General features: G+C 29.6%; 1 long non-coding RNA gene across 12 annotated transcripts in view; it reads right to left on the reverse strand.

Annotated features, from left to right (window-relative positions):
- The window catches only part of LOC126654310 (uncharacterized), a 29870-nt gene that overhangs the window by 9739 nt on the left and 1083 nt on the right, over positions 1–19048 (reverse strand). For 3 of the 12 annotated variants that reach the window (XR_008789991.1, XR_007632605.2, XR_007632601.2), the window contains exon 1: positions 11623–15660. This is a non-coding gene — a long non-coding RNA (uncharacterized LOC126654310). Of the gene's footprint in view, positions 1–11622; positions 18814–19048 lie in introns of those variants that run through there. The other 9 variants (XR_007632583.2, XR_008789990.1, XR_007632595.2 and 6 more) reach the window with 9 other exon arrangements.

The following is a 19048-nucleotide window of genomic DNA, read 5'->3' on the forward strand; positions in this document are numbered from 1 at the left end:
TTATAATTGATTTTCATTTTATAAAGGTATTTTTTATTTGTATGTAAGTTCTTTTTTTTAAATAATCAAAATCCAGTAGTTTTGTTTTTGTAGAGAATATAGATTTGGTATTTTATAAATTGCTATATTTAGTGAGAATGAGATAAGAAAAAAAAATTTGGTTAGTACTGTTTTAATATTATTTTATCTGATGATTTAATGTTTGATTTTATTTTTAAGGAAATTGTGCTTTGAATTTATCCAACATTTAATTATTGATAGTAAAATTAATTTTTTTTTTAAAGAAAGATTAGCTCTTTGCATCGGAAAGAGACATTAAATTGTGATTGTACTTAAAAATTGAATTGTTGGTTCTAAAAAAAAAAAAAATCTAAAATTACTGTATTGATTGAAATTTTATAGTTAAAAAAAAATGTTAGTATACATAAGAAATTAATTATTATGATAAAATGCTGAAAAGATCTATAAAAAAAAAATAGAGATGAAAGTTCTAGCGGTATTTTTTTTAATAATAAAAAAAAACCAATTGAATCTATAACTTATTAACAAAAAAAAAATTGAAATTGGTATAGTTTTTATATATAGTTTGAATGCATTAAGAAATAAACAGAAAAAAAAAATTGAAATAAAAAAAATATAACGTCTGAGTGCATTTTAACCTTGGAAGATCAAGATTTTTTTTTTTTGGAGTACGATTTTATGATAAGCTTTTAATGATAGGTTTATTGTATTATACATTTATAGTAGGACTTTCAAAGTTGATCACACCTTATTTGATTAATGTGTTTTATATGATGCCACCTTATATTGCGTGTAAATTTCTTTTTGTTGCGTTCGAATTTATATGATTTTATTTGTGCTTGGTTCATGATTGATATTTTAATGTTTAAATTCCAATAAAAAAAACGAAAATGAAGTTAGTTATATCAAATTATGTATTGAGAAATAAGAGAATTAAACGTTTATAAGTTTTTGTTTATTTAATTTACAACTGTCATTTTTATTTTATTTAATTTGATATTTACGTATTAGTTTAAAATAGAGAAAATTTTAAATGACATTTCACGTGTTACTTCTATAGTCGGGTCTTGCTGATATTAACATTCAATAACAATAAAGTAAGAAAGATTGAATTTATAATTGAGTAAATGATTGTTGCCTTTATAATGTTTTTTTTTATTTATTTTGAGTAGACGTAGTGTTTGGTCTGACACATTGATATTTAATTTTTTTTGCTTTAGACTATAATATTGTTTTTTTTTTCTCTCTTAACTCATGATTGATTTGTTGCTTATAATATAACATAATATCAGATCAATTATGTAATAGTATTGTTAACTTTTATCGCTCAGAGAGTTATGATCTTGTTAAATGAAAGATTGCATACATATATTCTTATTTTAGTACTAGTAGGATATTTTGTATATATATGAGAAACAAAATAAAAAGAAAAAAAAAATTAAAAAAAAATATATTAAAATTTATACTTTTGAGACGGATTAATTATTCATATAATGTTATACAATATGTACGTATAACATGCACATTTTTATTCGTTAAATATCCCCTTAATCTTGATTTTTCATTTTTGATAAAGTGAATTAGTACGGAATATTTACTTTGTGATTTTATTATATCAATTTATGATTAAGATTTATAATATATATCTTTTTACTTATTATTGAAATACTTTTGCATCGATTTACTATAAAATATTTATGGTCTTTTTGAATCATTTGCTAACATATATATTATAGTGATAGTAGAATATTGGAATGAAATATTTAAACCTTTAGAAATACAAAGACTGCAAGTTATGACATTAAAGTTGGTTGCTTTGTTTTCACGTTGGAGAAAATTTTATAAATTTTATTATTATAATTTATTGAAATTAGTTTTTTGTGAGTATAATCTTGGACTTCATGTCAATTGTTAATTTAAAGAAGAAAAAAAAAATAATTTTGTTGTTGCTCAAGTAAAGTTCATACAGTAATTTTGCTATTATATTTTAGTTAATGTGTGTTTTTATTTATATTAATAGATTGAATACTATATATGTTTTTTTAATAGAAATAGGTTCTAATAATTCAACGGTAGCCATATAGACTATACCGCTATATAGAAGAGCAAAATTTGTATTATTTTTTTTTTGCTTACAGTTAATAGCTTTACGAAGTAAACCAAGTATATATAGGTTATTTTCTGTTTCTTTGATGATAAAAAAAAAAGGAGGGAAAACATGGTTAATATTTTGGAAAATTACAAAAAAAAAAAAAATGAGTTGTCGATTTTACGTGCTAAATAATGGGTTGTTGATATCTTTCAGTAACATAATGATTTAATGAGCATATTTGCAAATAGTGTTGTTGGAGCAAGTTCTTATTTTAGATTTATGATTTTTATTTTTTTTGGGTAAAAAAAAAAACAATTACGATTAGTTTGATAGTCTCTTCGTCTAAGTTAAATAATTTGATACATTTAATTCTTTTTCTTTTGTTGGTGAATTTAGATCAGCTGTTATTTATAATTGAGTTTGAAATTTATGAATTTAATTTTCTTTTAATATGGATCTTTATGAGGCTTTTGATTATACTTTTTAAGAAAATAATTTTACGGTTAAAGTAGTGAAGAATGGTTGGATATCTCTGAGATCACTAGTTTGACGATTAAATAATTTCATTATTTTAGAGTGCGCTTTCATTTTGTTCTCTTAATAATTTAATAATTCAGGGAAAAAAAAAATCTTTACCTTAAATGTACTGGTATCAAGCACATATATAAATTACCTTATAAATTTAATTGTCTATACTTATATATTACTTTTTTTTATTTTTGTTGTAATTGTGACTATTAATTTATTTATTTCACTGTGTGGTATTTGCTCAAAGTTTTGTGTGTTAAATTTTTGTTTTGATTTGTTTAGCTGACTTATATGAAGATTTTGATTTGCAATTGCAAATTTATGAGATTTGTTAGTTATGTTGTTTCATAAACATTTTATCATGAGAATAGTCTTTTAGATGTGAATTAATATTTTAATTGTCCATAGGGGAAAGTGTTATAGATACTAAAGCTAAGCGAGTTAGTCGAGTTAAAAAAAAAACAACAAATGAAAATATATATTTTCATGTAAGGATAACTGTGACGAACTAAATTTTGACAATTGAGGGTGTTGGATGATACATCACAAGACCGTGTGGGTTAGAATATTATATAAATGCCTATATTAAAATTTAAAATTTAAGTATGCGAATTTCGGGGACGAAATTCTTTTAAAGAGGAAAGAAAATGCTCTCTCATTTCAATGTTATTTTAATTTAATAAATCAAAAGAGAGAAAATAAAGTTTTTAGCTCAAATGAACTAATAGTAAGAATGAATTAATTATTGCTTGTCCTATAAAGCGAATCATCTATATTTATGTATTGTTGTATTTTTTTCTGGGACTGATGAATTTTATAGTTTTATTTTGATTTTATTATGCTTTTGCTCAAGGTTCCATCTGTTTGAATTTTTCCGTCTGTTTAGTCGAGTTAGTTATTAGGCTTTCATGTAGAGATAATTGTGGAGAATTGCAGTTTATTATAATTTCTGAGGATTGATCAAATAACATATTTTAAGATGGTGAGTTAGAAAATTTTGTGAGCGTCAATATTTTTAATTAATTTTTGCTTAGTAGATAAGTAAATTTCGAGGACGAAATTTTTTTTAAGAAGGGAAGAAATGTAACATCCGGAGATTTAAAAATAAATAAATAAATAAAACAATACAATTATGACATCATGGGCAAGGTAGTAATTTTATTTTATTATCTTAAATAAAACCCTAAAGCTAATCTCAGCCTATTTAAAAGAGGCTGATCAATACTAATTGAAGTTATAACAAAAACAAAAGCTTAGCCGTCATTTAAAGATTTAAAATTCACAATACATGGATTTTCAATGAAATTTCTGAATATACATTGAAGGTATTCTTCTCAACACTTATTTTTTTGTTATCTTTCTTTATTGGTAGTGTAATTCAATTATACTCAGCACTAAATTATATATATAAAAAAAAAATTGAAAACGTTTTTGTTTCTTTACTGTGTACTCTGCTGCGAACAATTTAAATTGTTCAAATTTGAAGTTTTACTTAAATACGGGAATAATTCTTTTGGAATTTGACGTGGATAGTTGAGATGGAAGTTTGATATTGATGATACCAAATGAAAGTATAATTTTCTCCACTTTACACATAAATCAGCCTATTATTTTTACGTTTTACGATGCTATAGTTTTCTTTTTATTTGGGTTCAATTTATAAGATTTAATTTTTATGGACATCCAACTCTTTTTACAGAAAAATATTTATCTCTTAAAGTTCAAAAGCTAACACTTTAATTCATACACATTCTAATATAGTAATTATGTATATTTTCTTTAAAACGTTTGACAAAATATATTATAGCTAATATATGTTTTATTAAAATAATAATCATAATAATAATGTATATTTTATTATATTATTTTTCTAGAATATAAAATTAATGAGTTATATGCGCACTATATATTTTTAGGAGACGTGGATAAAATAGAGTAGATTGTTGAATAGCACCATCGTGAAAGTAATTTATTGGGCGATTGAGGTAAGTATAGTTAATTATATTTATGTATATTAATTGGTTGCTAAACGTGAGTTATTTTACTATGTGACTGTCATTTATTGTGGTACATGATTATTATATGTTAGTGGTCTGAACGAGTATAGGAATGTCTGTTTGTTTTGTTTTCATGAAATACATTTGTGAAACTTGAGAAGTATGAAAATGCTGGATATGTGTTTGTCAGTAATTGGTTATGTTTAATGAGGCAGTTATAAATAAATTTTGATTTAAGAAAGTGACAGTTTGCTTATCTAGAACTGATTATATCCAATGGTTTAGAGATGCGACAATTAAATTGTCAAATGATGAGATAAAGGATGTGATCAAAGTTTTGCTAGGCACTTCGGTGCCGGGATATTCTTGGAAGCATAGAATATCCTGTGCGTTTTGCTAGACACTGGGGTGGTGTCGGGATACTAATGTATTTGGTATCTTGTGCGATATATATTATTAATGTGATTGTGATGGCCGGCAAACCATTGGGTATGATTCAGCTAGATTAAGCAGGGCCCTAATTAAAGAAATAAAATATATAATGATTTAATTTGTCTGATTGTATATTTGGGAGGATATATGAGAGTTGATGGGTTTATGGTTTGATTAAATGATATTCTGTTGTTTGTTCCGTTTGTTGTTGTCATATATATATATATATATATATATATATATATAAATATAATTAGCTATATTCTATTGAGTAGGCAGCTCACCCCTTGCCACCTATTTTTCAGGGTATAGACTGCAGTGACTCATCCATCTAGGTTCGTGCAATCAATCAGTTGGTTTGGTTAGGTGGGGTCAACAATGTCATCGTAGTTTAGATTTTACCGTAAATCTAAGTTTTAAATTTTATTCGAACAATTAAGTTTTGTTTTTGAAATTAACATTTGGCTTTCTGATTTTAAATTGACATTTGTAAATTTAATGAATTTGTATTATTTTGAGATCTTAAATAAATGATAAAATAAATATATTTTTGATATTTCATTTTAATTTATGATTTTATGATATATAGTTTTTCATATTTTTTTCGAGAAGGGGGTTACATTTAATGGTATCAAAGCGGGTATACGTTCTTAGGTTAACCGCTATATTTTAATGAGAGTTATTATAGGATTATATCTCATGGCTATTTTGTTGGCCCAATAGTTAGTATGGATGAGTCAGTAGAGTCGGTTAATTTAGCTTCTTTATAATAGTCTCTAATTATAAGATTATCATTATAATATGTTCGTTATTGTGTTTGTTATAATTGATTTTCATTTTATAAAGGTATTTTTTATTTGTATGTAAGTTCTTTTTTTTAAATAATCAAAATCCAGTAGTTTTGTTTTTGTAGAGAATATAGATTTGGTATTTTATAAATTGCTATATTTAGTGAGAATGAGATAAGAAAAAAAAATTTGGTTAGTACTGTTTTAATATTATTTTATCTGATGATTTAATGTTTGATTTTATTTTTAAGGAAATTGTGCTTTGAATTTATCCAACATTTAATTATTGATAGTAAAATTAATTTTTTTTTTAAAGAAAGATTAGCTCTTTGCATCGGAAAGAGACATTAAATTGTGATTGTACTTAAAAATTGAATTGTTGGTTCTAAAAAAAAAAAAAATCTAAAATTACTGTATTGATTGAAATTTTATAGTTAAAAAAAAATGTTAGTATACATAAGAAATTAATTATTATGATAAAATGCTGAAAAGATCTATAAAAAAAAATAGAGATGAAAGTTCTAGCGGTATTTTTTTTAATAATAAAAAAAAACCAATTGAATCTATAACTTATTAACAAAAAAAAAATTGAAATTGGTATAGTTTTTATATATAGTTTGAATGCATTAAGAAATAAACAGAAAAAAAAAATTGAAATAAAAAAAATATAACGTCTGAGTGCATTTTAACCTTGGAAGATCAAGATTTTTTTTTTTTGGAGTACGATTTTATGATAAGCTTTTAATGATAGGTTTATTGTATTATACATTTATAGTAGGACTTTCAAAGTTGATCACACCTTATTTGATTAATGTGTTTTATATGATGCCACCTTATATTGCGTGTAAATTTCTTTTTGTTGCGTTCGAATTTATATGATTTTATTTGTGCTTGGTTCATGATTGATATTTTAATGTTTAAATTCCAATAAAAAAAACGAAAATGAAGTTAGTTATATCAAATTATGTATTGAGAAATAAGAGAATTAAACGTTTATAAGTTTTTGTTTATTTAATTTACAACTGTCATTTTTATTTTATTTAATTTGATATTTACGTATTAGTTTAAAATAGAGAAAATTTTAAATGACATTTCACGTGTTACTTCTATAGTCGGGTCTTGCTGATATTAACATTCAATAACAATAAAGTAAGAAAGATTGAATTTATAATTGAGTAAATGATTGTTGCCTTTATAATGTTTTTTTTTATTTATTTTGAGTAGACGTAGTGTTTGGTCTGACACATTGATATTTAATTTTTTTTGCTTTAGACTATAATATTGTTTTTTTTTTCTCTCTTAACTCATGATTGATTTGTTGCTTATAATATAACATAATATCAGATCAATTATGTAATAGTATTGTTAACTTTTATCGCTCAGAGAGTTATGATCTTGTTAAATGAAAGATTGCATACATATATTCTTATTTTAGTACTAGTAGGATATTTTGTATATATATGAGAAACAAAATAAAAAGAAAAAAAAAATTAAAAAAAAATATATTAAAATTTATACTTTTGAGACGGATTAATTATTCATATAATGTTATACAATATGTACGTATAACATGCACATTTTTATTCGTTAAATATCCCCTTAATCTTGATTTTTCATTTTTGATAAAGTGAATTAGTACGGAATATTTACTTTGTGATTTTATTATATCAATTTATGATTAAGATTTATAATATATATCTTTTTACTTATTATTGAAATACTTTTGCATCGATTTACTATAAAATATTTATGGTCTTTTTGAATCATTTGCTAACATATATATTATAGTGATAGTAGAATATTGGAATGAAATATTTAAACCTTTAGAAATACAAAGACTGCAAGTTATGACATTAAAGTTGGTTGCTTTGTTTTCACGTTGGAGAAAATTTTATAAATTTTATTATTATAATTTATTGAAATTAGTTTTTTGTGAGTATAATCTTGGACTTCATGTCAATTGTTAATTTAAAGAAGAAAAAAAAAATAATTTTGTTGTTGCTCAAGTAAAGTTCATACAGTAATTTTGCTATTATATTTTAGTTAATGTGTGTTTTTATTTATATTAATAGATTGAATACTATATATGTTTTTTTAATAGAAATAGGTTCTAATAATTCAACGGTAGCCATATAGACTATACCGCTATATAGAAGAGCAAAATTTGTATTATTTTTTTTTTGCTTACAGTTAATAGCTTTACGAAGTAAACCAAGTATATATAGGTTATTTTCTGTTTCTTTGATGATAAAAAAAAAAGGAGGGAAAACATGGTTAATATTTTGGAAAATTACAAAAAAAAAAAAAATGAGTTGTCGATTTTACGTGCTAAATAATGGGTTGTTGATATCTTTCAGTAACATAATGATTTAATGAGCATATTTGCAAATAGTGTTGTTGGAGCAAGTTCTTATTTTAGATTTATGATTTTTATTTTTTTTGGGTAAAAAAAAAAACAATTACGATTAGTTTGATAGTCTCTTCGTCTAAGTTAAATAATTTGATACATTTAATTCTTTTTCTTTTGTTGGTGAATTTAGATCAGCTGTTATTTATAATTGAGTTTGAAATTTATGAATTTAATTTTCTTTTAATATGGATCTTTATGAGGCTTTTGATTATACTTTTTAAGAAAATAATTTTACGGTTAAAGTAGTGAAGAATGGTTGGATATCTCTGAGATCACTAGTTTGACGATTAAATAATTTCATTATTTTAGAGTGCGCTTTCATTTTGTTCTCTTAATAATTTAATAATTCAGGGAAAAAAAAAATCTTTACCTTAAATGTACTGGTATCAAGCACATATATAAATTACCTTATAAATTTAATTGTCTATACTTATATATTACTTTTTTTTATTTTTGTTGTAATTGTGACTATTAATTTATTTATTTCACTGTGTGGTATTTGCTCAAAGTTTTGTGTGTTAAATTTTTGTTTTGATTTGTTTAGCTGACTTATATGAAGATTTTGATTTGCAATTGCAAATTTATGAGATTTGTTAGTTATGTTGTTTCATAAACATTTTATCATGAGAATAGTCTTTTAGATGTGAATTAATATTTTAATTGTCCATAGGGGAAAGTGTTATAGATACTAAAGCTAAGCGAGTTAGTCGAGTTAAAAAAAAAACAACAAATGAAAATATATATTTTCATGTAAGGATAACTGTGACGAACTAAATTTTGACAATTGAGGGTGTTGGATGATACATCACAAGACCGTGTGGGTTAGAATATTATATAAATGCCTATATTAAAATTTAAAATTTAAGTATGCGAATTTCGGGGACGAAATTCTTTTAAAGAGGAAAGAAAATGCTCTCTCATTTCAATGTTATTTTAATTTAATAAATCAAAAGAGAGAAAATAAAGTTTTTAGCTCAAATGAACTAATAGTAAGAATGAATTAATTATTGCTTGTCCTATAAAGCGAATCATCTATATTTATGTATTGTTGTATTTTTTTCTGGGACTGATGAATTTTATAGTTTTATTTTGATTTTATTATGCTTTTGCTCAAGGTTCCATCTGTTTGAATTTTTCCGTCTGTTTAGTCGAGTTAGTTATTAGGCTTTCATGTAGAGATAATTGTGGAGAATTGCAGTTTATTATAATTTCTGAGGATTGATCAAATAACATATTTTAAGATGGTGAGTTAGAAAATTTTGTGAGCGTCAATATTTTTAATTAATTTTTGCTTAGTAGATAAGTAAATTTCGAGGACGAAATTTTTTTTAAGAAGGGAAGAAATGTAACATCCGGAGATTTAAAAATAAATAAATAAATAAAACAATACAATTATGACATCATGGGCAAGGTAGTAATTTTATTTTATTATCTTAAATAAAACCCTAAAGCTAATCTCAGCCTATTTAAAAGAGGCTGATCAATACTAATTGAAGTTATAACAAAAACAAAAGCTTAGCCGTCATTTAAAGATTTAAAATTCACAATACATGGATTTTCAATGAAATTTCTGAATATACATTGAAGGTATTCTTCTCAACACTTATTTTTTTGTTATCTTTCTTTATTGGTAGTGTAATTCAATTATACTCAGCACTAAATTATATATATAAAAAAAAAATTGAAAACGTTTTTGTTTCTTTACTGTGTACTCTGCTGCGAACAATTTAAATTGTTCAAATTTGAAGTTTTACTTAAATACGGGAATAATTCTTTTGGAATTTGACGTGGATAGTTGAGATGGAAGTTTGATATTGATGATACCAAATGAAAGTATAATTTTCTCCACTTTACACATAAATCAGCCTATTATTTTTACGTTTTACGATGCTATAGTTTTCTTTTTATTTGGGTTCAATTTATAAGATTTAATTTTTATGGACATCCAACTCTTTTTACAGAAAAATATTTATCTCTTAAAGTTCAAAAGCTAACACTTTAATTCATACACATTCTAATATAGTAATTATGTATATTTTCTTTAAAACGTTTGACAAAATATATTATAGCTAATATATGTTTTATTAAAATAATAATCATAATAATAATGTATATTTTATTATATTATTTTTCTAGAATATAAAATTAATGAGTTATATGCGCACTATATATTTTTAGGAGACGTGGATAAAATAGAGTAGATTGTTGAATAGCACCATCGTGAAAGTAATTTATTGGGCGATTGAGGTAAGTATAGTTAATTATATTTATGTATATTAATTGGTTGCTAAACGTGAGTTATTTTACTATGTGACTGTCATTTATTGTGGTACATGATTATTATATGTTAGTGGTCTGAACGAGTATAGGAATGTCTGTTTGTTTTGTTTTCATGAAATACATTTGTGAAACTTGAGAAGTATGAAAATGCTGGATATGTGTTTGTCAGTAATTGGTTATGTTTAATGAGGCAGTTATAAATAAATTTTGATTTAAGAAAGTGACAGTTTGCTTATCTAGAACTGATTATATCCAATGGTTTAGAGATGCGACAATTAAATTGTCAAATGATGAGATAAAGGATGTGATCAAAGTTTTGCTAGGCACTTCGGTGCCGGGATATTCTTGGAAGCATAGAATATCCTGTGCGTTTTGCTAGACACTGGGGTGGTGTCGGGATACTAATGTATTTGGTATCTTGATATATATTATTAATGTGATTGTGATGGCCGGCAAACCATTGGGTATGATTCAGCTAGATTAAGCAGGGCCCTAATTAAAGAAATAAAATATATAATGATTTAATTTGTCTGATTGTATATTTGGGAGGATATATGAGAGTTGATGGGTTTATGGTTTGATTAAATGATATTCTGTTGTTTGTTCCGTTTGTTGTTGTCATATATATATATATATATATATATATATATATATATATATATATAAATATAATTAGCTATATTCTATTGAGTAGGCAGCTCACCCCTTGCCACCTATTTTTCAGGGTATAGACTGCAGTGACTCATCCATCTAGGTTCGTGCAATCAATCAGTTGGTTTGGTTAGGTGGGGTCAACAATGTCATCGTAGTTTAGATTTTACCGTAAATCTAAGTTTTAAATTTTATTCGAACAATTAAGTTTTGTTTTTGAAATTAACATTTGGCTTTCTGATTTTAAATTGACATTTGTAAATTTAATGAATTTGTATTATTTTGAGATCTTAAATAAATGATAAAATAAATATATTTTTGATATTTCATTTTAATTTATGATTTTATGATATATAGTTTTTCATATTTTTTTCGAGAAGGGGGTTACAATAAACATATGAGATGGAATTACGTCAAGCATACCTACATGCTCAAATGGTACGTGCGCTGAGCAAAATTCTAGTAAGGTCGTGGGTTCAATCCCTCCTCAATGATAAAGAAAAGTCAAGCATGCATGCCCATTTATAGAAGAGCCCATTTGATGAATTGGTTCATTAAACAAGCAGGGGGACTTTGAAATCATCTGCAGCCATTCAGAGAAGGTGGACATGATCCCTACCAGAAAACCCATCCACTTCTCCGAGAGCAAAGCCTCATTCTTTTACTTTGAGGAATGTTTTGTTGAGAGAATTGAGGAGGCTCGGATTTAGCATTGTATATTAGGCCTAAAAGGAAACTGTATTATCAGGCTGCAATTCTTTGGAAAAAGAATACCACGCCATGATAACAATCTATTTCCTTCTAATCTAATATCCAAACACAACTTATCATCATAGCCCTAACAAACCAGAGAGAGAGAGAGTGAGATGGATTTTGACATTATTATATATAATTTCTTTCAATGTTTTCTCTCTATAGAAGGGCTGTTGATTAACCTACCCATCTCATTCTAAGATAGTGAAAATCATCAGCTTCGCTACTATCAGAGAGAAGAAGTCAACCGCCCTTGAAACCCTTCTCATCTCCCTCTAAGAGCAAAGCCTCAATTCTTAATCTCTCTCTTTCGCCCGCTGCAACAACTCCCCAACCGGCATTATCTCATCGTCGTCGTCATCATCACCACCACCATCACCATTATTATTATTATTATTATTATTATTATTATTATTATTATTATAATTATTGAATGAACAAAAAATATGTAGATAGAAGAATCACATCCTCAATTCGAACCTTTTCCCGAACATAAATCATCGGCTCCGCAATCATTCAGAGAGAGAGAGAGAGTAGAAACACGTCTTAGTACTCAGAGACTGCAAGTCAAATTTAACAACAGGTGCTCTCTCTCTCTCTCTCTCTCTCTCACTGAGAGCAAACCCTCATTCTTAGAAAAAAGAGGAATTTATTTGTTTGCTTGTTCCCTGAAAGGGTTGTTGTTAATGTGAACGAGAGAAATGAAAATCATCAGCTTCGCTAACTATCAGAGATTGGAAGTCAACCACCCTTAAAAATCTTTCCCAACTCTAAGAGCAAAGCTTCATTCTTAAATAATGATAGAAGAACTTCCCAAAATATCAATTGGTGCCTTTGTCTATGAGAAGGAGACTCAGATTTGCCTTTGCATATGAGACTTCGAAAAGAAACAATGTTATCACAGCTGCAATCCTTTCGAGGAGGCCAGGAAACAGATGGTCAGAACACCATCTCCATGGCCGCGAAAAGATTAGCAAGCCATAACAACAATGGATTTTCTTTTCAAGTAACAAATAGCATGTCATCACAGCCTTGACGAGGGAGAGATTAATGTCATATATATCATTTTTCTTCTTCTTCTTCTTCTTCTTCTTCTTTTCTCTCTTTTTTTCTTCTTTGAAAGGGTTGTTGGAAGCATATCAAATCTCTCCTTGAGATAATGAAATCATCAGCTTTGAAGTCTATCAGAGAGGAGAAGTCAACCACCCTTAGAACCCTTCTCATCTCTCTGAGAGCAAAGCCTCATTTGTAAAGCAATCAGACGACATTTTATCCAAAACTCTCCCGCTTGCCCCATACAATCACCACCACCACCACCAATAAAGCACCGATAACTAAAAACCAGAAAAGAGAAAGAAAATGATGGAGGCCAGGATTAAATCCGTCTTAAATAATCAGACATGAAAAGAAAAAGAACACAAAAGGCTGTGGCTGCAATCAAGAAGCTCTCTGCAAGAGAGAATCTCTAGACTACCCTGTCAAACAACCAAAAGCATTATTTTCAGCATCTGATTTGTGCACTCTTCGGATTGTTGATCTTCAGTGACAAGTTGAAGGGTAAAATGATCCATTGTTCGAAATAAATCGAAGGAGGCTCCGATCAAATCCGCATTATTAAACAATAAGACATGAAAAATAAGAGCAGAAAAGGCAGTGGCTGCAATCAAGAAGCTCTCTATAACAAAGAAGCTCTAGATTACCCTGCCAAAACAGCCAAAAGCATTATTTTCAACATCTAATATGTGCACTCTGAAAAGCAACGAGTACATATCATCACAGCCTCTTCATATAAACAGCTAAAAAATCATTAAGGTTTTACAAAAATGCGATGTCAAACATTAAGGTCATTTTTGAACATGTTCACAAGTAGAGTGATTTCTTCCTTTTAAAAGATCGGCAGATGATTAGAAATCATCAGTCCAGCAACAGTTCAGAGAAGCAAGGCAACCACCCGAAAAGAACACCCGTCCACTTCTGTGAGAGCCAAACCTCTTTCTTTCTAACCATACAGAGTGCTGAATACCTAATTGCCGAAGTATCTCAGATTTTATATACTCCCTCAGTCCCATAAAAATGCATATGTAGAGCAGTTTTTTCATTTAAAAAGAATGGCGGATGTTATGAAGTCATCGGTTCCGGCAACGGTTCAGAGAAGGGAGGAAACCACTGTCCAAGAACACCCATCCCGTTCTCTAAGAGCAAACCTTCTTCTCTTTTTACCAAAGAGAGTGCTAAATCACTAGCTGCTCATGTAATCATAATTTATTTATTTGCTTATTGTTTGGTTTGTTTGTTTATTCTGTGAAAGGGTTGTTGGTAATATGAATGGGAAAAATGAAATCATCAGCTTCGCGAACTATCAGAGATTGGGAGTCAACCACCCTTAGAAACCAATCCCATCTCTAAGAGCAAAGCCTCATTCTTAAACTAATGACAGAAGAACTCCCCGAAATATCAATAGTGCCTTTAGTATGAAGGCATTAACATACCTTTCTCGGCTTGTTTGATAAAAATGAGGAGGAGACTCAGATTTGCCTTTGCATATGAAACTTCAAAAAGAAACACTGTAATCACAGCTGAAATCCTTTCGAGGAAGGCCAAGAAACGGATTAGCAAGCCATCATGACAATGGAATTTTCTTCAAGTCACAAACAGCATATCATCATAGCCTTGCTGAGGGAGAGATTTAGTTTTCTAATGTCATTTACATCACTTATTTTTCTTTTTCTTTTTCTTTCTTGTTCTTTGAAAGGGTTGTTGGGAAGTTATGACACAAAATGAAATCATCAGCTTCGCTATCTATCAGAGAGGAGAAGTCAACCACCCTTGGAACCCTTCCCATCTCTCTCTGAGAGCAAAGCCTCATTCTTAAAGCAATTAGACAATTTTATCCAAATCTCTCCCTCTTGCCGCAAACAGTTTAATAATCACCACAAATCAAGTTGAAAGAATGTGAACAAATAGCAAAGGAGAGGCTCAGATCAAATGCACCTTAAAAAGAACACAAAGGCTGGGGCTGCAATCAAGAAGCTCTCTGCAAGAAGAGAGCTCAAGATTACCCTGCCAAAACAGCCAAAGCATTAATTTCAACATCTGATAGTTTCACTCTAAAAACAAATGAATTCATATCATCACAGCCTCTTTATGTTTATGGGGTTTCAGTATAAGCAGCAGCAGAGAAAGATATAAATTGAGGGACAGGCAGACAGATATATGTATGTGTATGTGCACAGGAAGAGTGGTTTCTTCGTTTAAAGAGATTGACGGATGTTTAGAAATCATCAGCTCCGGCAACAGTTCAGAGAAGAGAGGCAACCACTCTACAAGAACACCCATCTACTTCTCTGAGAGCAAAGCCTCTTCATAATAAAGCAGCTAGAATCATTAAGAGCTTACAAGAGACAAGGGCACATAGATACATATATATATATATATATATATATATATATATATAGAGAGAGAGAGAGAGAGAGAAGTTTTACAGAGATCGGCGGATGTTTAGAAATCATCGGCTCCGGCAACGGTTCAGAGAAGGGAGGCAACCCATTCCTTCTCTGAGAGCAAAGCCTCTTTCTTTCTTACTAAACACAGTGCTAAATTGCTAGCTGCAGGTGCAGCTATGATTTTATACTATTTTGTTATTCCAGTATTACCCTTAGACTTTGCTTCATGTCCCAGACAATCAAACAACTGAACTGAGTATGGGTATTTAGACAGTATATCTCTAATTGTGTTTCTAGAAGTGGAAATACTGAAGGGTAATTATGTAAATAAAAATAATTAACCCGCCAATATTGTTTTCATCCATACACGTGTACATCATGCGTGAATTTATAGTGAACACATGGATCTCTGTTTGACTACTTTGTAGTAGTTTTGCTGACAGTGGCAGGATGCTTTGATTTTGTCATCCATGGTGTAATCAAGAATTATGCAAACAGATTTTTTATTTTGTTCAAGAAATGCGAAGAGCTGTCCTTATGAATATCAGAATCTGTAATAGAACTAAATTCTGAAACATCGACTCAACACAACACTTGAAGATCAACGTAAAACTTGCACACACTCCGAACAAATACATCTTCTCAAACACAAATTCAGCTGTATGAAAGTCCTGATAAACACAATCGACTAAACAGATTTCTTATCTTCCGATTGAGCTCTGTTAGCGAAAGAAGAACGTTTATCCTCTGCCATCTTCGAGTCAATTTCCTCTCTCCTGAGAATACTTCTCGAATGCCCGCAAGAAATGAGGAATCAAAAACCCAAAAAGATTGATTGAAAAGTATTAACAGATTGTACTGCTAGGCTCCTTCCAAACCAATCCCAAGCAATGTCCGTAGCATGTACATTAGCCGGCAAAGTCATACTAATCCACACCTTGCATCCAATCAAGAATAACAAAGATCCCTCTAAATGTATGAAGCAACAGCACCGGCGCTCTAACCCGCAGAAAAACAAACGACAATCCAATTATAATATTCCCAGGAAGTATCTGAAATGACAGCAGGAATAGTGATGCGTTTTCGGACCGAACAGCGAGGTGATGATCTCCCCTAGCGAGTCCTTCCAAAACTTATGCGAGCAGTGAGAACAGCCCGACAGAAAATATTAACACATAGGCCGACGCAAAGGCAGGAAAGACAAGACAGAAGAGTGGGACCAGGCCACTGGCTAAGAAAACCATTATGAAGTAATGATCCCATTACACCGCCCGTCAACTTTTGTGTCGTACGGGTTGTGGTGCTGGGTTTGGTCAGTGTTATGCAATGAAACATCCTAGTATGAGGGTATTTTATACGGTAAATTTTCTAGTTGTGTTTGTAAAATTGAAATTATTAACCAGAGCTAGGTACTGAGGCAAACAAGCTCGGTTAATTGTTTTCTTAAGTGTGTACATCAAGCAACATTGATCTCAGGCATGCGGGCAAACTTGCCTGCGTAATCAATAATGACTATCTTTTATTTATTCATGTAATCGAGAATTATATAAACAGCAAACTAAAACCCATTAATAGATGAAAAAGCATTGTAATTAATACAAATTTGATAATCATTCATTCCAATTAAATTAAAAGTCCAATAACTAGCAAACTGTCAGAATAAATCAGCACCACCTACTTCAATCAATTTCTGATGCATAAATCATTACCAATATCATAACTTCCAATAAATGTGTGCGAGCTCCAACTTCGTTTTCATCCCAATGTAAAACTTGATGCTGTAATGGAGGCCACCAAGATATCACAAATAATCCTTTCTTTTGGCCATTTGAAGCAGCAGCTTGTTCTTTGGGTCCCTGCTTCAAAGAAACTCATGGCAAAACCACCATTTACATGACTACAGAAAGATTGCCAAAACGTATACAAAGAAACTATGGAAAAAGAAAATGACGCGGCTAAGATTCGCCTTAATCATACAAACAATATACACAAGATTAGACATGGCTGCAAAAGAGGGAGTCCATAAGAAAGAGGACTAATCACTACATTTCCCCAACAAACCAATATAACTAGCATTCATTAATTTTTAATCAATGATAATGCTCATTCCCATTCCCTACCTCAAATTAAATCCGTCATAAGTGAACATTTTGGCACACTAAAAGTATCAGCATAGATTCAAGTAATAGTAGTTCAGTTCACCCTAATCATTGAAATGAAACACATATAAAAGACAAAAACAACTTGCTAAATTATTGGCTCCACAGGCATTCAAAGAAGAGAGGCAGGGACCTGATGAATCAAAAGCACATGCTACATAAACATATATATAAGCACAAGCAATCTATCGAATCATTACATCTGTGCAAGTATTCTCTCAAAAATCAGCTAAGAAACAGAGTATTGCAATATATCACGGGTGCAAGAAATGAAGAGGGAAAGAAATCAACCATTGTATCTAAATTACCAATAAAATATAATACCTGCAGTGAGAACCACCTATATCCGCTCAAGTCTGATAAATGAGACACTCAGCCACAGTATATATTATCATAGCTCCCATCATATGCAATACAAAAGTGATAAATTACCAGTACCTTCCAAATTTGTGCACATATACATATATTTTGTCTTGACAAAAATACAGACGGGTGGTATACCGGAAAATCATAGGCTCCACTAGCAATCAGAGAGTGGGAGGCAACCACCCTTAGAACCCTTTCCATGATTCCATCTCTCTCCAAGAGAGAGACTGCATTCTTTAAACAAATAAACCAAACATCTCCCCATATAACACTATTTATTTACAGAGGTACTGATATCTTAAGTTTAATCCCTATCTTACTGTTACCTATTTGTAGTCCTCTGATTAAAGTGGATATTTATACTAATTCCTTAGCTACTAAATTTCATGGCTTCACACACTGTTCATAAAACGGAGGCAACCACCATACCGCTCTAAGAACAAATCCCAAAATGAGATATTAAACTTAGTTAGGAAATGAGGCTCAAATGTGTATTCACCAAATTATATATAACAATCCAGAGTGAAAAAGAAACATTATCTGTCCGGCCATTAAAACAAGCAAATGTTTTTAAAGTCTCATTATAGCACGCAGAGCATACCATCACAGCCCCTGAATAGTATATTTAAAAAATAAAACATGAAGATTATATAGAGGTCATTCCGCTACCTATCAAGGAGGAGTCGAACCACTCTCTATTTCCAACATAAGTGAGAGTAAAGAGAGGCTCAGATTTGCCTTAACATACCAGACAATGAAAAGAAGCACTATGTTATCAAGGCAGCAATTGTTTCACAGCGGGCCAAGAAAGCAATGGGATCACCACCACTTCCATGATAGCCATAAAAGATTACCTAGCCATGAAGTCCACAGATGTCTCTTCAAGTCTGATTCTGAAACACAGCATATCATCATAGCCTGACCAGGGGGCAAGACGCGCACAGAGAGAGAGATGGATTCAAATCATAATCTATCTTTCATTTCTCTTCATCTATCATAGGGCTGTTGGTATCCATTCCATCTCTCTTTAAAGTAATGAATCATCAGCTTCACTGCTTATCAGAGAGGAGAAGCCAACCACCCTTAGAACCCTTCCTATCTCTCTCTGAGAGCAAAGCCTCATTATGA

Source organism: Mercurialis annua, linkage group LG1-X, assembly GCF_937616625.2.
Source record: "Mercurialis annua linkage group LG1-X, ddMerAnnu1.2, whole genome shotgun sequence".
Classification (NCBI taxonomy): domain Eukaryota; kingdom Viridiplantae; phylum Streptophyta; class Magnoliopsida; order Malpighiales; family Euphorbiaceae; genus Mercurialis; species Mercurialis annua.